Genomic DNA, 26,715 nt, shown 5'->3' with positions numbered 1-26,715 from the left:
TTTTTTCTATCAGTTGATACAACTTAAGGCATAAAACTTTCATTTGAGATAATAAATGGGATATTTGTGAGTTTTTGCAATGTTTACATCAGGCTGTGTTATCTGCCAAATACATGCTATGACGCAATGATATAAGGGATAAAAATCAAATAATTTCATTAAATCTTGATGACAAGAACTTTTTTTGGTGGTAAAATAACCATGATTTAATGTTAATACCACAGAAACATCTTGCTGTGCATTTATAACAATTTGGGACATTTTTTTATGTGAAAGCATATTGTCAGGTTGGGAAAAGCTAAAAATAGCACAAATTCAGGTCTAAGGCTCTAAATTTGCAATATGTGACTTTTTGCCCCCAAAAAGATTAAAATGTGACTACTATCACTTCATATGATCAGTTAAGTAAAAAAAATCAGTTGTTTTCTGAATTTGGGGTTTCACCACATTTCCCTTAAAGGTGTCAGACCACCAATTAAAAATCCCTATCTGTTCAACCAAATTTTGCAATTTTCACAGCTTTCTAAATATTTTACCTTAAGTTTAACTTCAAGGAAACCAGGTATATCCTGAATTGTACATGTATCACCTTCCTACATGCCAATTTTCAACCAATGTTTAAAGTCTTGTAACAAATTTCTGATTTTGAAAAGACAGGTACTACCAAAATAACTCCCGGTTTTTTTCTGGAAATCTTAAATTAGTGTACTATGTAGCGCATTAATCCTGAATTTTTAATGCAAACTCATAGACAAGTGAATTTTGGCTCAAAATGGTCTAAATATATTTCCCTTTCACCAAAAGTTTCATTTCTGCAAATTTGCTGATTAGTTTAAGTAAACAATGACATCAAAAGCACTATTTTGTGTCATAGTAGGACTACTTTTACATATACGTTCTAAATTGGAGGGAGTAATTGGTGGTCTGACACCTAAAGAGCCAAAAAAGTTGCTCAGAAATCTTTGCTTTGCTTTATTCTTAATCCTTAGTCAATTTGAAGTCAGAAACATCCTATCTGAGCATAATGTGACTTATATTACAATTTCACAGCTCAATTTAAACTGACTGTAATGTATGACTTCGATAGAAAATACTTGAAAATTTCATTTTGGATTACAGAAACATAAACTTTCAATATCAAGATCAGTTTTGTTGATTTTTTTCTTGTTTGTTCTACTTCTTAAAAGACCTTCCACAATTTTTACAATGGGTTAAGTAAAAAATTCAGGGTATTGAAGAGTCAAGGAATATTGACCCCCTTTTTTTACACCTGGTGTAAGTAATGGGACTATTAAATGATCAAAAGTGCAGTCATGGTCATTTAACTGTTTTTTTTTCTATCAGTTGATACAACTTAAGGCATAAAACTTTCATTTGAGATAATAAATGGGATATTTGTGAGTTTTTGCAATGTTTACATCAGGCTGTGTTATCTGCCAAATACATGTTATGACGCAATGATATAAGGGATAAAAATCAAATAATTTCATTAAATCTTGTTGACAAGAACTTTTTTTGGTGGTAAAATAACCATGATTTAATGTTAATACCACAGAAACATCTTGCTGTGCATTTATAACAATTTGGGACATTTTTTTATGTGAAAGCATATTGTCAGGGTGGGAAAAGCTAAAAATAGCACAAATTCAGGTCTAAGGCTCTAAATTTGCAATATGTGACTTTTTGCCCCCAAAAAGATTGAAATGTGACTACTATCACTTCATATGATCAGTTAAGTAAAAAAAATCAATTGTTTTCTGAATTTGGGGTTTCACCGCATTTCCCTTAAAGGTGTCAGACCACCAATTAAAAATCCCTATCTGTTCAACCAAATTTTGCAATTTTCACAGCTTTCTAAATATTTTACCTTAAGTTTAACTTCAAGGAAACCAGGTATATCCTGAATTGTACATGTATCACCTTCCTACATGCCAATTTTCAACCAATGTTTAAAGTCTTGTAACAAATTTCTGATTTTGAAAAGACAGGTACTACCAAAATAACTCCCGGTTTTTTTCTGGAAATCTTAAATTAGTGTACTATGTAGCGCATTAATCCTGAATTTTTAATGCAAACTCATAGCCAAGTGAATTTTGGCTCAAAATGGTCTAAATATATTTCCCTTTCACCAAAAGTTTCATTTCTGCAAATTTGTTGATTAGTTTAAGTAAACAATGACATCAAAAGCACTATTTTGTGTCATAGTAGGACTACTTTTACATACGTTCTAAATTGGAGGGAGTAATTGGTGGTCTGACACCTAAAGAGCCAAAAAAGTTGCTCAGAAATCTTTGCTTTGCATTATTCTTAATCCTTAGTCAATTTGAAGTCAGAAACATCCTATCTGAGCATAATGTGACTTATATTACAAATTTCACAGCTCAATTTAAACTGACTGTAATGTATGACTTCGATAGAAAATACTTGAAAATTTCATTTTGGATTACAGAAACATAAACTTTCAATATCAAGATCAGTTTTGTTGATTTTTTTCTTGTTTGTTCTACTTCTTAAAAGACCTTCCACAATTTTTACAATGGGTTAAGTAAAAAATTCAGGGTATTGAAGAGTCAAGGAATATTGACCCCCCTTTTTTACACCTGGTGTAAGTAATGGGACTATTAAATGATCAAAAGTGCAGTCATGGTCATTTAACTGGTTTTTTTTCTATCAGTTGATACAACTTAAGGCATAAAACTTTCATTTGAGATAATAAATGGGATATTTGTGAGTTTTTGCAATGTTTACATCAGGCTGTGTTATCTGCCAAATACATGCTATGACGCAATGATATAAGGGATAAAAATCAAATAATTTCATTAAATCTTGTTGACAAGAACTTTTTTTGGTGGTAAAATAACCATGATTTAATGTTAATACCACAGAAACATCTTGCTGTGCATTTATAACAATTTGGGACATTTTTTTATGTGAAAGCATATTGTCAGGGCGGGAAAAGCTAAAAATAGCACAAATTCAGGTCTAAGGCTCTAAATTTGCAATATGTGACTTTTTGCCCCCAAAAAGATTGAAATGTGACTACTATCACTTCATATGATCAGTTAAGTAAAAAAAATCAGTTGTTTTCTGAATTTGGGGTTTCACCGCATTTCCCTTAAAGAGCCAAAAAAGTTGCTCAGAAATCTTTGCTTTGCTTTATTCTTAATCCTTAGTCAATTTGAAGTCAGAAACATCCTATCTGAGCATAATGTGACTTATATTACAAATTTCACAGCTCAATTTAAACTGACTGTAATGTATGACTTTGATAGAAAATACTTGAAAATTTCATTTTGGATTACAGAAACATAAACTTTCAATATCAAGATCAGTTTTGTTGATTTTTTTCTTGTTTGTTCTACTTCTTAAAAGACCTTCCACAATTTTTACAATGGGTTAAGTAAAAAATTCAGGGTATTGAAGAGTCAAGGAATATTGACCCCCCTTTTTTACACCTGGTGTAAGTAATGGGACTATTAAATGATCAAAAGTGCAGTCATGGTTATTTAACTGTTTTTTTTTCTATCAGTTGATACAACTTAAGGCATAAAACTTTCATTTGAGATAATAAATGGGATATTTGTGAGTTTTTGCAATGTTTACATCAGGCTGTGTTATCTGCCAAATACATGCTATGACGCAATGATATAAGGGATAAAAATCAAATAATTTCATTAAATCTTGATGACAAGAACTTTTTTTGGTGGTAAAATAACCATGATTTAATGTTAATACCACAGAAACATCTTGCTGTGCATTTATAACAATTTGGGACATTTTTTTATGTGAAAGCATATTGTCAGGTTGGGAAAAGCTAAAAATAGCACAAATTCAGGTCTAAGGCTCTAAATTTGCAATATGTGACTTTTTGCCCCCAAAAAGATTAAAATGTGACTACTATCACTTCATATGATCAGTTAAGTAAAAAAAATCAGTTGTTTTCTGAATTTGGGGTTTCACCACATTTCCCTTAAAGGTGTCAGACCACCAATTAAAAATCCCTATCTGTTCAACCAAATTTTGCAATTTTCACAGCTTTCTAAATATTTTACCTTAAGTTTAACTTCAAGGAAACCAGGTATATCCTGAATTGTACATGTATCACCTTCCTACATGCCAATTTTCAACCAATGTTTAAAGTCTTGTAACAAATTTCTGATTTTGAAAAGACAGGTACTACCAAAATAACTCCCGGTTTTTTTTCTGGAAATCTTAAATTAGTGTACTATGTAGCGCATTAATCCTGAATTTTTAATGCAAACTCATAGACAAGTGAATTTTGGCTCAAAATGGTCTAAATATATTTCCCTTTCACCAAAAGTTTCATTTCTGCAAATTTGCTGATTAGTTTAAGTAAACAATGACATCAAAAGCACTATTTTGTGTCATAGTAGGACTACTTTTACATACGTTCTAAATTGGAGGGAGTAATTGGTGGTCTGACACCATAAGGTAATAGGTAACAGGTGAATATACTATTGATATCGGTATCGGACTCGACCCAGAACTTCTTAATTATTGGCAATATTAATTACGTGGAAAACAAAAGGGCCTTGAGTGGTGTAATTTTTAATCTACACCTTAGTACTATATTAGTTATATATAAAGTTGAATTCTTTGATTCGTCGTTTTGACGTGATGACGGCTGACAAATTAGACCTCGTAATTTTAGTATTATAGATGATTAATTTGATCACACCAAGAAAAAGTGGCGTCAACCAAAATACCAAGGACTTTTTCACAGTGACTTTCATTAATTTATTGGCCATTAATGGATACATTGAATGTGTCATTGCACAAGACAGACAGTTTTTGTTTTAAACCTATACTCATTGTCTTAGTTTTTGACACATTAACTAACATTTTGTTTTCATCAACCCAATGACAAATATTTTCTAATACAACTGTTACATGTAATTTCTTTGTATATTATGGTAGAAATTGAAATCTAATGCATAAATTTCAGATTTTGTTGAAAAATAATCATAAATAAACGAGATATTCAACATTATTTAGACACGTGCCTGTTTTTCTTTGATATGCCGAAAATCAATGAACCGTTTGACACGTGTCAAATTTCATAACTGATAACATTGGAATCCTGCTATCTGTTGTGTTTAATCGACAAGTTTGGTAAAGTTGGATTGTTGAAATTTTATTAATATTCTTTTCTCAATTTTCTCAAGTGTATATTTCTTGTGAATAATAAATTAGTCACCAGAGCAATATATCTAATGTCGGGTTTTTAATGATGTTCATATTAATAAGTGACTGAGATATATATTGTTTTAAATATCTTAATTCACATTCATATATATATTTTTTGAAAGTGCGAGTTGAAGTTTGAATAACTGGCAGAGATGTTTGTTGCTTTTTCATTAAACCGAAAATTGAATCTAATATTTCGTAGCGTTCTTTGTCGTTGGAACCAATTTTATTTTTTCGGTGGTCGGAAACATTATCCATAATGTGTTTTGCACCCGTATCTCTATACTGTTTATTATTCCTTGCAAGCGTGCTTTAATGTGATGACTGGCGACGACGGACATGCGATTGAACAACAGACAGCTATGGAGCTCGAACACTTTAGTTTGTTTCTTGTGGTGCACTTTTCACAATTTATTTTCATAGTATGAAGATTATAAGCAATGTTTTACTGGACAAAACGAAACCAATAAGATAATACATTTTTACTACATGCAACCACACTTAGTTCATATATGACCTGTTTGGGCAGAGATTATCTTATGCGTTTGCTGTGGTTCATTTTCAAATTTTTTATCATATGAAGAAAACGTTTGAGCAATATATTTCAGGCCTTCAACAGTGAGTAAAGCACGTACCACATAGTCATTATTTCATAAATTATTTCATACAATATGTTGAAACAGACAATTTGATAAAAAAAAATACAAATCGAATTCCTTTTGACATACTTGTTCTTCTTTAAGAAATATAGATTAAAAGAAATTATAGTTGAAAATATTTCTGTCGGCTTTTTCATTTTTTCACGTGATATATTTAGGTTTTAATATTCAGATTATATTGTATTACAAAAATTATAAAGGAGTAGGTTCAGTAAGACCCCTTTTTGGCCCCAAAATATAGCAGTTTTACAAAATTGTTAAAATGTAAACCTTTAGTTATTTATTGGACAGTAGAATGCTTCTGCTACATAAATATGGGCTGTTTTTGACAATACAATGCACATATATTCGGTACTAGCACCATTAAGTCATACTAAATTACTGAAATCCTCATAATTCTAGCATTTTAGTTAAATTTTAGACGGTTTTCGTGTAAAACGAAAGAGGCCGCATTCGTGTTCATCCTTAATATTGAAATGTAAGTTGTATTTTATGATAATACATAACATATATAAAGGTTGAGGATGAACACGGATGCGGCCACTTTCATTTTTACCAAAAACCATCTGAAAAGTGACATTTTTCGGCATATTAGGTAGATTTTTCATATTTGAGCTTGAATCGGATCGTTTTTAATGACTAAATCTGTTAAAATCTTCCACATAAACTAATTAATTCAAATAAAATAGACACTTAAGTGTTTAAAAAGTGGTCAAAATCTTTCGTCAGATGAACCTGAAATTTGAGGCCAAAATCGGTCCTTACCGGACCTACTCCTTTACACATCATGTGGTAAAGGCATGTTTTCAAGGCATTCATACGAAGCATTCTCTTTTTCTGTCAAAATTATATCTTTAGCTCTTACTAAATTAACACATGTCGAGAAAATTTCGTGAATGCTGTACTAAAAACTGTGGAACATTTTAAAAAACATTTGTCTCTTTTATATATTTGAAAATGAAACTTAATCTGACTAAAAATCGGGAAATGATTTTTTCAACTCCTTTTACATTTAGAAAAAAAAAGTCGAACATATACAAACAAATAAGTACCGTATGAAGCCTTTGTAAACAGATATCAAACTGGTTGAAAACTATAGTGGTTTTGATAAACCCAAGGACGCCACATTATTTTTTTTCTCTCAATTCAATCGAAATATTTTAGTGAAACCATTTGTATATACACGCATCTTTATCGAAATTAAAATAAAAACAAAACACTTAATCAAAGCGCTGTAAGCACTGTAGGCAGTTAACCAAAAACCAAGGCAAATTGCAACATAATTATGAAAACTGTGGCAATGTTGCTTCAACTTTTTTTTAAAGATTTACAAGAACAGACATTAAAAACATTCATATATAATTGTACATTTATGTTCATTTAATGAATTAATCATTAAGGCAAATAATTCATATTTTATCAAGGTTTTCAATAGCAACGCACATGACCATGAATGGTCATGCCTCTTTCATGAGTCAGCAGTGGTACAAATTTGCAATGATTGCAGTTCTTCTAGTTGATCGTAATTGTTCTTATTAGTTGACTGTTAGTACATGATAGTAGTTCAAGTTGACTTTAGTACGAGCTTGTAAAAGTATGAATAGACTTGCTTCCCTGGAAAGAAACTAAGTTTGTGTTGTACAGTACAAAAGTTATGAGACACAAATCAGACAAATATTTACTACTACAGGGATCAACGGTGAGGTCTGACTGACCTGTCCATAGTAAATGTAAATGACTCCCACCTTCACCCCAAGTCCATAATGTCTAAGTTTGGAATAAAATGACAGGTGTTAGGGTTTAGCAAAGTGATATGCATATGTGTCGCCTATGAGATTGACCTTGTATGTCATTCAATCTTTTTTGAAATGACAAACAGGAATGAATATGGTTTAGGCGTTGGTATCTCAATGTTTTACAAGTTCTCAAAACACACAGAAGAGGGTGTGGGGTGATCCTAGGGACTACCCCTATTTTTCATTTGATTTTTTATATATATGGTTTATGGGTGGGGATCTCGACCGTTATCAAGTTTTCAAACAGGAGGGGTGGGGGCCCCAGTGACTTCCCCTATATTTCATTTGATTTGTTATATTGTCCAATACGTAAATATATATGGTTGAGGGGTGGGGATCTCATCTGTTTCTAAGTTATCAAACAGGAGTTGGTAGGGTGACCCTAAGGACTCTCTTTTTATTTCATTTGATTAGTTCTCATACATGAATATATATGGTTTAATTTAAAGGTGGGAGCTCGACTGTTTCCAATTTCTCAATCAGGAGGGGTAGGGTGACTGCAGGGACTCCCCCAATATTTCATTTAATTTAGAGTTGGGGATCCCATCTGTTTCAAAGTTTTTAAACATGAGGGGTAGGGTGACCACAGGGACTTCCCCTATATTTCATTTGATTTATTATATATATAGTCTTATACATGAGTATATATGGTCAAGGGGTGATGATCTGGAATTTTTCCAAGTTCTCAAACAGGAGGGTGTACAGTGACCATAGGGACCCCTTATAATTCATTTGATTTGTAATATTGTCCCATACATAAATATATATTGTTTAAGATTGTGGATCTCGACTGTTATAAATTCTCCCACGACCTCCACCTATATTTCATATGATTTGTTATATTGTCCCATACATGAATATATATGGTTTAGGTTGGGGGATCTTGACCATTACCAAGCTTTGGTCATTTTGGTCTCTTGTGGATAGTTGTCTCATTGGCAATCATACCACATCTTTTTTTTTTTGTATAAGAAACTTCCAGCTATTTTAACTGACCTATCAAAATTGAGAAGAAAAAAATACCCCTTGAAATTGCAGAAATATGTTTAACTTGAAAAGCATTTAACATGCATTACCAACATTTATCACTGATAAAGAAAATTTATACTGTTACCAGGAACATATATATTGTTAGATAAACTGTTCCCAGCTGTCACATTGGATTTTGACATTAAAATTGGTGTACAAAATATTTTCTGCTTTTTCTTTCTTTTGGTTTTCAATTCTAGTGTTTATATTTATTTACCATTCATAAATGTATTTTGTCACCTGTCTGGATTTTTTTAGTTCAAAGCCAAAACCCGAGATTACCCTTATCCGCTTCCGGAATCGGATCCGATATTGTAATGTCTTCTCGCGGCAGCCATTTTATTTTCAATGTTGTGTTTGACAGATAGTGAGATACGATAATGCTCGGTTTACACATTATTTATCGGCGATTTTCTGTATAAAGCCAGCGGTTGAACAAATTGAACATCGCTGTCATGAATAGTAATGATGAAAATAAGTTTGAGATTGTTTATTAGGAAACTGGTAAAAATGTTTGCAAAGTTATTCAGGTTTTTCTTTCAATTTCCGTCGGGCATGTCGGGCGTAGCTAGTAACCAAGTAGAAAGTCCGACTGCAAAAGTGGAAGGTCGCAGACCTCGGACCACCACTAATTTGAACCCCTGCGTCCAAATTGAAAAGATACGAAAATTTCGTCTTCTAATTCAAAATTGCCCCCAACAGCGTGATCAGTTGAACTTATACTGACGTATATATACGTAGTTGACTACGTATTGACGACAAACAATATTCCTACGACTTTTGCAATTTGGGAAATCTTAACTACTTGTCTTTAGAGATTTTCGGCGATTAAATATTGCATACATTTGTTGTTTGACATCTTACCCAAAAGCTCAGGGGATAATAAACTACATAAGGATTCCTAATGTGCTCTACTTCCTATGTGCAACTTCAAAACTTTTGGGAAAATCGACGATCATTTAAGGTTTTTCTGGTCATATTTTTTGTAATCCAGAATGAAAAGTATGAAAAAACTGTCCAATAAGTTAAAACTAATATAGTAGCCAGCTAGATGATAACAATGGCACGTATTTCAGCATTTATTGGGTAGCACATAAAACCAGGGTGCTCGCATAAGGCAGCCTAACTGCCTAAAAATATATCTATTCCTTTTGTCTTCGTATCTCTTACATAACTCTCTTATAAGAAGGACCTTCAACATGAACACTATGTTACTAACGCAATGCCACGCCACTTACGAAGTAATCTATGTAAACTTAGATGAAGAACTTTACCTCTGTCCGTCGAGACGGGTCGTTATAAGATAAGATAAGATAAGATAATTTTATTAACCAATCATGGTGCCCAAAATTTGAGCTATACAATCAAATGAATTACAAAATAAAGCACAGAAAATGATTAGAATGATTAAAGTACAATTAAACAAAAAACCACATGAATACACATTTACACTAATTAACCTGATATAAACCAAGTTATTGACAAAACATAGTTGTTATGGGTGCCACTGTGACCTGGAGAAATTACATAAATCTTTAGGATAGTTCTAGGTCTATGGGAGACAACTCCTGATCAATTTTAATTTATATATATATATATATATATATATATATCTAATATATATTTTTTCTTCTATTTTTTTTTTTTTTTTTTTTTTTAAACAACAATATTTTCTATAATTTTCTTTCGTTCTTCAAAAAGGGAGTGCAATAAATTAGATAAGTTTGAAGTAACAAACAAATCTTCAGATGAAAGAATCCAAACAAATTTCATTTCATCAGGTAATCTTGAAAAATTTTTGAATTTAGAATTTAAATTAGATAGATGTTGAGATCTAGTATCTTTTAGAACAGGACATTTTAAAAGAAAATGTAGTTCGTCTTCAACTGCGTTCTTACATAGCTTACACTTTCTGTCTTCAGCTTTAATTCCAATATACCTCCCTCTTTCTATTTCAAGATCATGACAGCTAGTTCTAAATCTTGTGATTATTTGCCTGTCTTTTTTTGAATTCATTTTTAAATATGGTTCAAACATAAAAATATTTTTAAATTTTCTGTAAGTTCTTAATTTATTGCCAGATTGTAAATTAGTACACTTCTCAGAATTGCTTTCTACGAAACCACCAATACCGTTAGAAGAAAGAATTTGTCCATTTTGTAACAATGCTGTAGAAGATGAGATACACTTTTTGATTAATTGTGATATTTACAGTGACTTAAGGTTTAATTTGTTTCACATAGCTATGGTCATGGATAAATCTTTTTGTACAAAGTCAGATTTTAATCAATTTGTATTTTTAATTCAGAATGCTGAATTACAATACGAGTTATCTATCTTGGTGCATAATTTGATAAGAAGACGTCGTGCACTGAAAAGCAATCTACACTCTTAATTGTATATTTCCGTAAAAGTCAAAGTTAATATATTTAATTTATTTATTTATTTTTAATTCATGATTGTGTATTTCCGTAAAAGTCAAAGTTACATTTAATTTTTTAATTTTTCTTTTTTTTTTAATTCATTTCAATCATGTTCTATTTATTTACTATTTTACTGAGAGGTTTTTAATAAAACAACAAGATAACTTCATTTTATCCTTCGCAATCTGTTTATATAACCTCTTTAAAAGATATTCTTTTTATCACATACCATTAATTTTTTTACGTCAGACTAAATTTTGTCATTTCTATTTTTAAAAGATATGTTTGTTGTTTTTTTTAATTACTTATTTTAATTTTTTTATTTTAAGATGTGAAATATCCGGATAATTTAAAACATTTTTAACATTTTATTATGTTTTTTTCAATTTGTATTTGTTAACTAGATATATATTTTTATATATAGTGTCTCATAAGCCTTTCTAGGCTGGGTATTTGTCTTATTTTATTATTGTGCAATGTATATTATATAATCTGTATAAAAAATCTGTAGACAAGTATGTGACACTTTAATAAAATAAATTATTATTATTATTATTATTCATAACAAGCTGATCACACTCTAACTTATTAGTTTGCGGACATCAAAGTCGTGCACCTATGGCAAATAACTTTGTCGGGAAAGATATAAAACAAAAACAAAATTATTTGTTCTTTTAATCATTTTTAATAAATACAACACATCTAATTATAAATATTAAGCATAAATCTTTTCGATGCAATTGTTTGTTACTTAAAATAAAGAGATTATGATTGTTTAATCAGTTGTTATGTCATTTGGCACGTGTCAAACGGTTCATTGATTTCCGGCATATCAAAGAAAAACGGGCACGTGCCTTAATAATGTTGAATATCTTGTTTATTTACGATTATTTTTCTATAAAATTTGAGATGTATGCACTAAGTATCAATCTCTTAGTCTAACATAATATGTAAAAATAATCCACACAACAGCACTCCTAGTCCTTATAGTGGCATTGCATAGTCCTTAGTGCACTTAGCAGTGTTTAGACGTACCGTTCAAAATAACTCTTAAAATAAAATTTTAAACACGTTGATTTTCCATTTATTTAGGTCTGAAATTCACACTTTTATTGAAAAACGCCTATCTATGGGGTCAGTAAATTCCATCTGGGGTGAGGTAAGATTATAAGGTATAAAGGAAATTTGTTTTCTGAGACAATTGCATGTGTTTCCATGTGTTTGCAAATCACAATCAAAAGTTTGCCTAATGCGTGTAAGACTACAAATATACTAGTCTTTAATATATACGAGTTGATTCTTTAACACACAGTTACTTTAAAAGTTCAAAGAAAACATTTGGTTTCTCTTTCTGCCGATACATTGCGAGATAATACTAATAAAAAAAAACTCCTGACCTCCTTTTTGAATCTTGGTGTACAGGGAGATGTTTCCCTGGATTTTCAGAAAGTGAAATTGTAAATTTGTCAAATAATCAAAATTTAATTCCTGAACATACTAGTAATTCACAGTTACAGTTTGTTTAAGTCCTGTAAAATCAATGCAGAAATTTATATTTACATACATGTATCTGAAATCAAGGAATTGTATATTTAAATATACAATCATTTTACTGAAATGTAATTGCTAGATTTCTAGAATGACTGCAAACAACAATACTATTCTCACTTTTATTAATAAGTGAAAAAATAGGTAAAACAAGAATTAACGGATGCCCCATCCGCACTATCATTTTCTATGTTCAGTGGGCCGTGAAAATGGGGTAAAATCTATAATTTGGCATAAAAATTAGAAAGATCATACCATAGAGAACATGTGTACTAAGTGTCAAGTTGATTGGAATTATAAATTCATCAAAAACTACCATGACCAAAAGCTTTAACCTGAAGCGCCGGACAGACATAAATTGGGCATAATAAATCTGTTACCCCAATGCAAGTTGAGATGTAATATGACACGTTAATCAGAAGAACTATTAAAATATGGAAATTAAGTATTTCCCTTATTTGTATATTAATGACTAGGATCTCAAACCTTATGGCAGACTATCTGAGGTGCAGAAAGGACCATTCTAGTTAACATTCGGATCTTTCAGAAGCCGTGTGCTCGTATAACAAGAGGATAGCAAAATCAAAGATCTGTATTTCAATTAGATTTAAGGCAAGACACACTATACATGTATAAATCTTGAGATGTATGTAGATACAAATTAGACAGCAACTCGATACTACAATAAAACCAGAAAACAAGGCTTCATGCTAATTTGTAAATCATTCGTAAAGTCCTAAATCTTCCATGGTATATTTATCAGTTGTAAATAAATTGGAATAGACTATAGTAGAGGTTTACAATTCACAACCTATTTTCTAAAAAAAACTCTATAAAAGCCTTACATGTATAAGTATTTTTCATGCCAGCCAATTGTTTAAGACCGTATAAATTTGACCTATACTAATTTTTTTTTTACTTTTGATCAACGTGAAGTTTACTTAATATAATATATATTCAACGATCTGTACAATCAATTTTGTCCAAACTATTTGTTTCATATTCAAATGATGAGATGTGGGTAGGAAGCAGGGTCCTCTGAATTTGAGCTCTCAATGCTTGTGATACACTCGAACGAAACCATTTTTGTTAGTGATTACCATTAATTTTGAAGTTTTATCAAAATCTAAGGAGTAGGGATTGTCTAAGTTGCTTATAATTTCTCGGCCTGTTTTTCCATCAGGAGAGATTGCAAAGCAGTTTTTTGAACTTTCACCTACTGCTAATAAAAAACCATTTTCGTCTACGACCACATCTTTTGGAGTTTGCAATTTCGAATCCTGAAAGTGCCATATAAGATCGCCATCTTTGTTAAAGCATAATACTTTATGGCTGGACGAACTTGAAGAAAATATGTTATCCTCCCCTGCACAACAATGTGTCGAGCCAATTGCCTTTAACTTGGCTTTAACTGTCCCATGAATAGTAGTCAATAAGAAAAATCCCGATATTCTAATAGCCAGTGTGTCATTTAGAAAACTTATACCGTAACATGGATCAACTGTCGAGAACGTCGACAATGTTTTACCAGTTACTAGTTCAACAACTGCGACCATACTAGACGACTGACATGTCACACCAACATTTGAATTATTAATGTACGTAACAGCCCGAGGTGAAAACGATAAATCTATTTCTCGTTGAAAATTACTGACACTGTCACATGTAATTAATCGATTGTTACGGTCATCAGCAAATACCAGCAATCCTTCTGGCAGTATGGTACATCCTAATATGTTGATACCGTTATCCCCTTGTGGTAACTGAAAACTTGCAATTTCAGAAAATTTGATATTCGATAACTCATTAACAGATGGTAGTAAAAGTTGTGCTTGTTCCTTCTTTCGCACTTCAAATTCTAAATCATTACGTTTTCTTGACTGTGAAATTTCACCTAACAATTTGCTGCTTTCTGATATGGCAGTCACAGTAGGTGGTACATCAAGGACGATATCAACTTCACATATTGCTGCGTTCGTTGTAAGTGTTTCAAAATAAGAAAGTTCTTCTTCTACTTTGAGTTCTAACGGTTTAAGTCCTAAGAAGACTTGAAGATCAGTTGCGATACTGATAGCAGTTTTCAGTTCCTCCTGCAGAGTATTAATGCGGCTTTTGTGAACTTCTAATTCCTGCACAAGAATATCCAAATCAGAATCAAGTTTTTCTACGTCCGACGCTAGTGTATCTCTTAAACTTTGTTCCATTTCGTCCAATTCGGTATTAAATAGTTCACGTAAACGTTTAATTTCATCCATAAATGCTAATTTCTGTGCATTTATTCGAGTTTTGTTTTCCTGTCTGTTTTTGATTAAAGAATCCAAATTCAGCATTAGACACTTCAAATCGTTTTCAATATCTTCTAGCGCTGGTGACGTTTTTACATTTTTTACAGCATCTTGTATTATGTCGAGCTTTTGACATTGAAAATGTGATTCCTTTAAACATACATTACAACAACACTGGCGATGTTTACAACAATACAATTCACATTTCTGGTCATGGTCCGTGCAGTAGATACTTGTGTTCTTGATATACGACGGTAATTTGTCAAATTCAGTAAGCAATATAGGTTTGTGGAATTTCGTAAGTTTTAAAGAATCGTGATAATCCACACATTCCAAACAAAATGCTTCGTCGCAATCTGGACACCAAGTGACTGCAGCAGTTGAAAGGTGACGATGTTCACAATTACCACAAAATCTACCTGATGACGATTCCATGAGGAATTTTATACTGAAATTATCAAAGCAAAAATAAAGTTTTAAAGGTCACCAAGCAACTACACGAATAATTTAGTCATTATATACCGTGAATCTACGATGGCTACATTAATATAGAAGATAATCGATTACAAAGAAACAATAGGCACCAAAGACCCCAGAATCGCTCACCTGCAAATTATTTAAGAAGAAACTGCATCAATGATTATTTTGCTGTTTAATGTATATGAATACGTGTTTTAAGCATGTCATTTAAACTTTCTCTCTGTGTATCACATTTTTACCAAAAAAGAGGTTACAATCATCTTCAAATGGCTTTAGTCTTAAAAGGGGCACTAGCTACGAGACATTTAAATTTAAAATGTTGAGAAATATTGAAGTAATAAATCGCCTTTAGCAGTTACAATTAGGTCAATATACGGTAAGAAACATTGATGAATCAGATGAATTATTCACTTGCTAGTGAATAATTCGACCTCATTGGATTAGGATTCATGTGAACTTCAATTCAACCCTTACATTAGAAATGGATAACACATGAATGGTGTGTGTTAAGTTTTTTAAAAGGAAAGAATATCAACATTAAACTAGAGGCTCTAAAGAGCCTGTGTCGCTCACCTTGGTCTATGTGCATATTAAACAAAGGACACAAATGGATTCATGACAAAATTGTATTTTGGTGATGGTGATGTGTTTGAAGTTCTTACTTTACTGAACGATTTTGCTTCTTACAATTATATCAGAGAACTATATTTGGTAAAAATTTACATATATTTACCAAATTAATGAAAATTGTTAAAAATTGACTATAAAGGGCAATAACTCCTTAAGGGGTCAATTGACCATTTAGGTCATGTTGACTTATTTGTAGATCTTACTTTGCTGAACATTATTGCTGTTTACAGTTTATCGCTATCTATAATAGTATTCAAGATAACCAAAAACGGCAAAATTTCTTTAAAAATTACCAATTGGAGGGCAGCAACCCAACAACCAGTTGTCCAATTCATCTGAAAAATTCAGGGCAGATAGATATTGACTTGATTAACAATTTAACTTCTTGTCAGATTTGCTCTAGATGCTTTGAATTCATAGTTATAAGCCAAAAACTGCATTTTACCCCTATGTTCTATTTTTAGCCGTGGCGGCCATCTTGGTTGAATGGCCAGGTCATCGGACACATTTTTCAAACTAGATACCCCAAAGATGATTGTGGCCTAGTAGTTTCAGTGGAGATTTTGTAAAAGATTACTTAGATTTATGAAAAATGGTTAAAGATTGACTATAAAGGGCAATAACTCCTAAAGGGGTCAACTGACCATTTTGGTCATGTTGACTTATTTGTAGATCTTACTTTGCTGAACATTATTGCTGTTTACAATTTATCTCTATCTATAATAATATTCAAGATAATAACCAAAAACAGCAAAATTTCCTCAAAATTACCAATTCAGGGGCAGCAACCCAACAACCGATTGACCGATTCATCTGAAAATTTCAGGGCAGATAGATCTTGACCTGATAAACATTTTTATCCCATGTCAGATTTCCTCAAAATGCTTTGGTTTTTGAGTTATAAGCCAAAAACTGCATTTTACCCCTATGTTCTATTTTTAGCGGTGGCGGCCATCTTGGTTGGTTGACCAGGTCACGCCACACATTTTTTAAACTAGATACCCCAAAGATGATTGTGGCCAAGTTTGGATTAATTTGGCCCAGTAGTTTCAGAGGAGAAGATTTTTGTAAAAGATTAATTTAATTTATGAAAAATGGTTAAAATTGACTATAAAGGGCAATAACTCCTAAACGGGTCAACTGACCATTTTGGTCATGTTGACTTATTTGTAGATCTTACTTTGCTGATCATTATTGCTGTTTACAGTTTATCTCTATCTATAATAATATTCAAGATAATAACCAAAAACAGCAAAATTTCCTCAAAATTACCAATTCAGGGGCAGCAACCCAACAACCGATTGACTGATTCATCTGAAAATTTCAGGGCAGATAGATCTTGACCTGATAAACATTTTTACCCCATGTCAGATTTGCTCTAAATGCTTTGGTTTTTGAGTTATAAGCCAAAAACTGCATTTTACCCCTATGTTCTATTTTTAGCCGTGGCGGCCATCTTGGTTGGTTGACCGGGTCACGCCACACATTTTTTAAACTAGATACCCCAATGATGATTGTGGCCAAGTTTGGTTTGATTTGGCCCAGTAGTTTCAGAGGAGAAGATTTTTGTAAAAGTTAACGACGACGGACGACGACGACGACGACGGACGACGGACGACGGACGACGGACGACGGACGCCAAGTGATGAGAAAAGCTCACTTGGCCCTTCGGGCCAGGTGAGCTAAAAATGAAACAAAGGTGAATATTATCATTTGTTTGAGCGATTTGATTCACAAAAAAAAATCATTCTTGTACAGGTAACAACCATAATAAACATATATTTCTAATCTATAAAATGAAATTAAACCATTAGTGGCAAGGTTTCGGTGCAAAATATAGTTGACATGCATTTTGTGTCCGGACACATGGACACAACGTTAAATTACAAACATTGAATATAGTAATTCAGTTTAAATGCTTGATTTAATATAAATGACCACATGACAAATGACAAAAGAAAATTCAATCAGATTCAATTTTCTTAAGTATGAATTATACCGCAAATTTCTTTTTTCATTGTGTTTAAGCACCGGACACATTAGAACACCAATGACTATACTTATATTTAATATTCAAATCATTCCTGGATATTAAAAGGTGTGCAATATTCAAGATATAGAGTGAATAAATCGTCAATATAATATTATACCCTCATATGAAGTATGTAAAAGGACAAATTAACTTGCGTTGACCAAATTCTTGCAACTTTTACTTAACTTAAAATACGCAATGCGCAGGCGCACATACAATCTATTAATCCAGGGTACAGGTAACTTTAATTTTTAATTGGTCTTTTGATAATAAAATCGCATGGCAATGCAACTAATCCAAAGTAAGAATATATATTATATTCCTAGATAATTATCAGATATTTAGGCGTATTTGATATAAAATATTTTAGTATAATACTATTTAAAACTACTAAAAATATTTTTTTTATTTTCTCCTTTCTTTCCGCTTTAATTATGAAATTGTCAGCGGCTGTTGCATATCTTTCAACTGACCTGTATCCTATGGGTGTGAACTGAGAGTTTCATAATTCTGAGGGGTCACCCGGGATATCCGCTAGGTCGTTAAATAACCCAGGAAATCCGAAAATGGTCCGTTTTCATTATGATTCCTAATCCATCAGACTGATTTCATTAAGTGATTTTCCTTTGAAATACGGCGGCAATTTCGTAATTCTAGCTTCCATGGACAGGAAGGGAAATTCAACTAGTTGTGTGTACTGTCAAATTAGCTGACACATAATTGTATGACTTCACTTGACAGCTTTGGTGTCAAACACACTAATTACCTTAGCTTTAGGTCGTAAATAATTTGTGTATTTCAAATATAAAAAGAATATGTGGTATGCGGATTGCCATTGATACAATTCTCCACAAGAGATAAAATGACAAAAAAATTAGGTTACCGTACGGTCTATAACGATGAGTACAGCCTATACCGCATAGTCAGCTAAAAAAGGCCCCGAAATGACAATTCAAAACAATACAAACGAGAAAAATAATATAACGGCCTAGTTTATGTACGAAAATTGTTTACAACAATTTGAATTACTTCCCCTTTTTTGTCACCTTTCAAAACATACTCCATACTCCTTGAAATTACGTTTATATAATTTGAAAAATATACTAAACGAATCTAAAACAAATTGAATTTCAAATACATATTACAATATCACTTTTCATTAATTTTCTACCTTAGTACAATTACACCGTGTAGAACGCCACATGCTGGATGTCGGCTATGCTTGACACGGGGTGGCGGTTTCGAGCGGAGAAAAACGATCCCGGCAAGTTCAAGTATCAAAATAACTTTTTTTTAGAGTTGTTAGTACCAAATAATATATTACACGGAAGGAACCGAACAATAATCTGTTTCCTGCAAGCAATAGTAGACGTTTCTCGTGGCCTATTTTCTCAAACACCTCCCTAGTTCTTCATATGCAAGTTTCAGGATAAAATACTACTTTTAACGATTTTTTTCCTGTATAATTTACTAAGAAAAAGTCCAATCATGGAATTTAACCAAATGCCAGCTTAAATAATAGTGCCGGACATCGATTACAATCAACGTGACATTTCGACGCTGAATGAACCCACCACACGAAAAGAGATCAGTATAGTGCAGTCGAATTCGCGAAACTACGAAAAGCTTCTGGATTTGATGAGATACCAGCAGTAGTAATTAAAACACAGCAGCCATTGAACTTTTTTATATAATCTGTAACGATTGTTTCGAACTGGGAAAGTTACCAGATAAATGGACTACTAGCATAATCAATCCAATTTCATAAACGAAGTTGCGAGGAACTGGCATAAATGGAAAATCGAGCGCGTAAATAACCTTCAAGACAAATCCTTCTATTCAGATATACCAACAATATCTCCTTTAAATTGTATTTACACTTTGGCCTATGTAAATAAACTCATCATAGATACCAGGACTAAATTTTGAATATACGCCAGACGCGCGTTTCGTGTACAAAAGACTCAAATGCTTCAAAATAAGCCCTCACAAAAATGGGTCACCGACCTCGTTTTCGATTTGAAACGACCTCTTTTTCGAAGAATTTGAAAATCGTGACTCGGCTTGCATAGTTTTTTGCAATATATAAAATTTTATAGAAAGTCCGAATCACTTAAACAATTGCTTCTTTTGTTAACCTTTTTGTTTGCAGAATCTACATTATTCGTAAACGTTATTTTCTGAAGAACAAGAGATATCGATAATTTGCTTTAACAATTTTCCCGCCTTTGCAATGTATGGTGCAATGTGGAGGTTATCTTAGTAATTTAAAAAAATGAACAATTTTTTTTTCATAAAAATTCGATACAATATTCATTTCTATCTATAAAAACAATATAATCAAAGTACTGAAGTACTGAACATCGGATGACCGCAAGTTCTTGTGGATGGTCAAAAGCACATGTCACAGAAAAACTCGCATCTCTATACATGAAACTGAGTATACTTACGGTTACAATTGAAATTCAAAGTTATTTGTGCAAACATTCTCATACAGACGGTAAACAAAAGAAAATAGTAGCATGAATTCCATGCGTTGTTCAGTATACACAACAACGAGATTGGGGAATATAACATTATTTGTATAATAAAGTACATAACCACCCTATCATGCCTATGCTATCTCTTTTTTTTCTATTATACGTGATTTGATGAAAATTACGATGATCGTTAATATTTAGCAATATACAAACGAATTGTTAGTATTTTATTACCTATATTAAAACCGCATACTTTCACCTGATTTTAAACTATTTTTGAAAACTTGAGGTAGCTCTATCGGTACCTAAGAGTTAAGTGAAATCTTAGGCGTTTTCTTAGTAAAGGGGGTTTATGCATTCCAATTAAGTGTTGTGTCGTGACTTAAAACACTTAAGATTTTACTAAGGAAATACTTTAGTTAGTTTAGGACTTTTTATGCATACCACTGAGATAAAAAGGGCGGAGTTTCCTTAACTTAAGGAAAATCTTAACTTAAATAGCTTTATACACAGACATCCGATACGATTTTTTTTTAAAAATCACTTGAACTTAATGATGACTTTGACAGAATGAATACATAGATTAGATTTATTGCTCTTATAAACTTGCAAATACATACACATGTTTTAAGCTCCTCCATTGAATAGATTTTTTCTTAGAAGAAAAAAGTTTTTTTGATAAAATTATGATTTGCAAACCATATGTATTCCCCTTCAGTATTATTTTTTTCATTTTTTTTTGTGTGCATATTTGTATTTTACATAAATGTTATTATGTTACTGTGATATTCTTTATTTAATATCAAAAGTTTAAATACGCGCCGGACGAACAGAGTTTACAACGCATGCTTAATGTCCTGACAGACTTGTGCTCATCTTGAAAGTTTTTCATAAACCCAGAAAGGATGAAAGTAGTTCTCTTTAGAACACCATCGTTTGATATTTGAGACTTTAATTTTACAAGTAGTAATAATGATTTAACAATAACGTAGTCTTATAAATACCCTTATATTTGGCTTGACGAACACTAAATACATTTAGAAAAATTACCAAGAAACTAGCAAAATCAGCAAGCCGAACCATTGGGACTGTTTTTTTATACTTTTTTTTATCCGGTGGTATCTCCTTTAAGGTTTAAATTTCGCCAAATGACGTCATGAGAGCAAAAAACTATTTGAATATTAGTCTTATAAACGGAAGACTTCATCTTTAATTTAAAAAAAAAGTCGTGTATCGTTTCTTTTGTTGACTGGTATTTGGAGTCGGATATCACGTCGACGGAAAGGTTGAAATAAGGAGGTGAACAATACAGTCAACCTGTTGGAAATTAGGAACATTGTTACTTTGTTTGTGATGTGACTGACAATGAGTACAAAAGTAGCCTTGAAAAAAGTCATACATCATAAATAACACAGAATGGCAGAGAGAACTCTTTAACGATCGCGGAAAAGACAATGGAAAGTTATAACATACAGGCAATACCAATGCAACTGCTCCGTTGAACCGTTTATTTCAAAAATTATTCCACGATCGAACCGGCGTGATACAGTCCTTTTTCGTGCAGGCTTGCTCCCGTTAGTTATTGAGACTGGAAGATACACCAAGCCTGTTAAAGATCGTTTATGTACTCATTGCTCTGACATTTTTTTATTGAACAGTTGTCTATATAATGACTTTTAAGATTTGAACTTTACTCATAATGTTCACAACATATATAACAGTTTCGATAATTTGAAAGATGATTTAAAATTTATGCACATCATGAATTTCTCAAACGGATTCGGCCATTTTTTCACTACATTTTTTGTTAAATATTTTTAATGCGACGTAAATTGTTTACATAATTTTCAACCGTTTTTTTTATGCGACATAATTTAATAACTTATTTTTTCCGTAAATAATTATTCTAATTAATTATGTTCATTTGAATTATGCATATAAGATTGTTTTTTTTTCATTACATCTTAACGTAAATATTTTCACACATTAGATACTGATATTTTTCAGTTATGTGGTCTGTTTACAAAATGATGCGTTAGAAGCATTCGTCTACTTTTGTCTATTGCCGAACATTTTAAAATGGAACTCGTCGCCAATATTACAGAATTTACACAAAGTACAAATACGATTTTCTCTCTGAATATTTCCCCATCTACCAATTTCTATATGGATTTTTGTGTTCATTTTTCTAAATCAACAAAATGAAGCAACATTTTGGAGTACGTCATGACATAAAAAAAAGTCCACTCAGGATAGAGTGAACGTAAAGGAATGCTTATAGTTTGTTGTTTTTTTTTAAATCAATTTTATCGGCACGAACCGTTATTTGGGATTAGCCATGCACGACCGATGATCATATTCAATACCGATAACCGTGTTGATTAGGTCGTCTGATCTTTAAAAATTAGGTGTCACTGTGAAGGTAATAAACACATACAAGTCGGAAAAATTTCTATTCATTTTATTTCATTTGCAAACGTTAAATTATCAACCGAATCCATTACAAAACGTGGTATCCTAAGGGATCCACTAATGTTCTAACAGCGTTTGTCTAGTTTTGCCGAATATGCAAAAACATAATGAAACTCGTCCTCAATAGGGATTACATTTAATACTAATGACATTTTCTTTCTGATTAATCTGCCGTCTACCAATTTTAAAAGTTTTTTTTCTTTTTGTTCAAAGTTCTTATCATAACTGTCTTCTATGAAAGATAGCTTTATAATTGATGTCAATGCCTTTTTTTTTTAACAATTCATCCTTATTTCAACAATTGACGATGAATAACATTTTCTTTTATAATGTAATAGGCATATACTTTAGTGATTTAAGAAACCAAAATATTCACAATGTGTTATAGAAGTTAACCATGCCAAGAAATTGCCTCCGTTGAAATTCTGCAAACACCCCATAGAGCAAATTACATGGATGATTAATATTGACCATTTGGTATATGGCTGTGTTCTAAGCGACACGTACATGAAGGTCATAAATTAATTCCTTCAATGAAATCAAATCTTTAGCTACTAATGACTACCGTAGGGGGTCGACCGGAATTTTTAGCGAGGATTTCTTGGCATGGAGTAACATATAGAAACTCAGGGTTAGAATTCATAGATTAGAAAAGGGGCAGTGGCAAATATTTCATGTATATTTTGAACACGGAAAGAATTTACCTGCACCTTTTGCCAAAAAAAAACTTTCTTTTTCTTATTTGTGCCTTCCGACTTTATGTTTTGAATTGTAGTTTCACTTTCCATATTCGGTATTTATTCAAATGTAAGCTCCACACGGTAAAAATCACGTGATGCAGGAATATAATATCTTTTCGATCATGCATGTGTATAACGGCACTGTAGATTTTCGTATTAAATAAAGAAAGTTGCCGGTCCGTTACATGAATGGATTGGTTAGAAAGCAAGGTTTTAATCCGTTATATTGTAGTTGTATTCCTAACAAATCATATAAATTTATTGTTATTCTTATGTGTATTTTGTATAGTTATAAAATTAATGTTATAAATATAATAAATTGCAACGGTCAGTAAATACGAATTTGTTGCTGAACATGTCTTTTCACGTGGAAATAATATGCCGCCGTCTATATGTCACAGTCATATGCAGATCATCTGATGGAAACATGAAACTTCGTTCCGAACACGACCCTGATTCCATACTTTACCAGAGATCAGCAAAAAATTAACTTTACAAACAAGAAAACGAAATTAAAAGGATAAAAATATCAAAAAATAAGAGTAGATAATACGCTATTACTATAGACATGATAGAAGTAAAGAATATAACAGAGACAGAAATACAAAATAAACACGATATATAGTAACAACAAAAACAGAACATTTTAAAATACCATATACATGTTTAATCAGTATACAAGTGAATTGTAAGGTTTCGATTATAGCCGGGTCAAGGTTGAGCCAGAGACATATATATGTTACAGTGAATTTGTATAATCAGTGATTATGTAAAATCCCTGAAATTTTCAGGGATTATGTAGAATCACTGGCCAGTTTAGGGATTATATATAATCACTAAAATTTTCAGGGATTATGTATAATCACTAGAAAAAAAGTCAGGGATAATTATACATAATAACTGAAATGAAGAAATAGTTTTAATTTATAAAGAAAATAAATAAAAGTCAAATAATTTATGCTATAAATGATCAAAATAAAACAGCATTACACTGTATAAACATAAACTGTAAAATGTTAAGCACAACATATCAAAATGATAACCCTATTTTTTTTTTAAATGTTAAGCACAATATATTAAAATGTTAAAAACAATATATCAAAATAAATGCCTCACATCTGTTATTACCACAATATCCACATTTTAGAAACCATTTTCATTCACATATCGAATCAGATTTTATGACCCGCTTAAGAGAAATAAAGTGTTCAGTAAAAAACATCTGTAGGTACCCCCCAAAAAGGGAATTAGCAACACCGAACTGGTTCGAGCAAGAAACCATGTTTTTTGGCCAGGCGATATCCTTTTTTCAGACTTTTGGTGAACAATTATCATTAAGTTTTTTGGTATCCCCTTTCCTTTTTTACCCTGTGAAATCATGCTAAGAGAATATTACACCAAATGCCAGTTTCCTCTAAACTTTTGTTCTAATTGTCAATCCTTAGTTTTTCTATACATTTAGATGCGTAAGTTCTCTCTGTTTAAATATCTTGTTCATTTGAACAAAAAAAACAAAAAACAACAGATGTTCCATAATCGTCTTCACCATTTGTTTTCTATGTACCACAAATAACATGCTCTGTTTAATTACAAATAGAACATGAATATCCATTGGACTCTGGCTTTTAATAAACAAAAAATACATGTAAAGTTATCGCTTTAAAGTGAATCTTGACAATATTAATTTTGAAAGTCTTCAACTTTATCTCTAAACCTTCAGTTGGTTGTATCTTTCAGATCATCCTCTGTGTTTAAAAGCAAAATTATTTCATCTACAAGGAATATGAAAGTATGATTTACTTATGTCTAATCCATTTTGCTTTAATTCAGCAAATAAAATATGTTTAAACTAAACTATGAAAGTAAAAAAAAGATGATTAGTCTATATGTATTATTCTTTTTATCAAACAAAGGATCCTTAAATTATTCATAATCCCTGAAAAAAATGTTAGGGAATTTGTAGAATAATTATTAAAATGTTCAGTGATTATGTAAAATCACTGGTCATTTTCAGGGATTATATATAATTACTAATGATTTAAGTGATTCTACATATTCCCTGAAAAATCAGGGATTCTACATAATCCCTGATTATACAAATTCATTGTAACATATACACATATGTATATAAGACATATATACACATATGTATATGTCGTGTACAAAGTTGCGATTTTGTACAGGTTATAACATGTACAAAAATATTGTACATGTTATAATTTGTATAATGCAAAAATACAAGTTATAACATGTACAAAAGTGCCTCATACATGTTATAACCTGTACAAAATATTGCTTAAAAATGGTTTTAACTTGTACAAAATTTAAAATAAATCTTAATGAAGTAAAATATACATTTAAATTCACCAATGCATAAAGAACAACAATAATTAAACCAGAACGTTTCTTTTTCTGTAGAGGACAATGATCACAAAGTTTCAGAAAAATATGTTTCATGACTTATGTTGGCAAAATGTGTTTCAGCGGCATGTTATTGTATGTTTTATGCAGTCCATCATGGCTTAAATAAGTGTGAAACTATTTACTAAAAGCTTGCATTCCTTAATGACAATTACATAAGATACTAGTAACTAAATTCTTCCAAAAAATTTAAGAACAAATCCTAATAATTTTGGGAAATACTCCTCCCTCTCGTTTTTATAGCATGCAAAGACTAAAACAATGTCTTATATGCTTACTCTGTAAAAGCAAGAGAGAGCTGAAATAGTTTTCATTGGACCACGCTTCATTATCAATATCTTTGGATCTACTTTTCAACATTTTTGGCCTTCATCATGACCTATATAAGTGTCCTAAGATATATCTTATGAAAGGTCTTAGGAAAGCTTCGTAATACCGACCCCTGCATGAACATTAACTGTATAAAAATAGGACAAAACACACTAATTATAACATGAAGGAATAATACAAAA

The 26,715-nt window shown here is 31.6% G+C and overlaps 1 long non-coding RNA gene across 1 annotated transcript in view; it reads right to left on the bottom strand.

Moving 5' to 3' along the window:
* Nucleotides 1–12,773: 12,773 nt before the first annotated feature.
* The window catches only part of LOC143059286 (uncharacterized), a 40,332-nt gene continuing 26,390 nt past the window's right edge, over nt 12,774–26,715 (bottom strand). Inside the window, exon 2 of the long non-coding RNA XR_012973469.1 lies at nt 12,774–15,396. This is a non-coding gene — a long non-coding RNA (uncharacterized LOC143059286). The remainder of the gene's footprint in view (nt 15,397–26,715) is intronic.

This window comes from Mytilus galloprovincialis, chromosome 14 (assembly GCF_965363235.1).
Source record: "Mytilus galloprovincialis chromosome 14, xbMytGall1.hap1.1, whole genome shotgun sequence".
NCBI lineage: Eukaryota > Metazoa > Mollusca > Bivalvia > Mytilida > Mytilidae > Mytilus > Mytilus galloprovincialis.
This window is presented reverse-complemented; position numbering and strand designations above follow the sequence as displayed.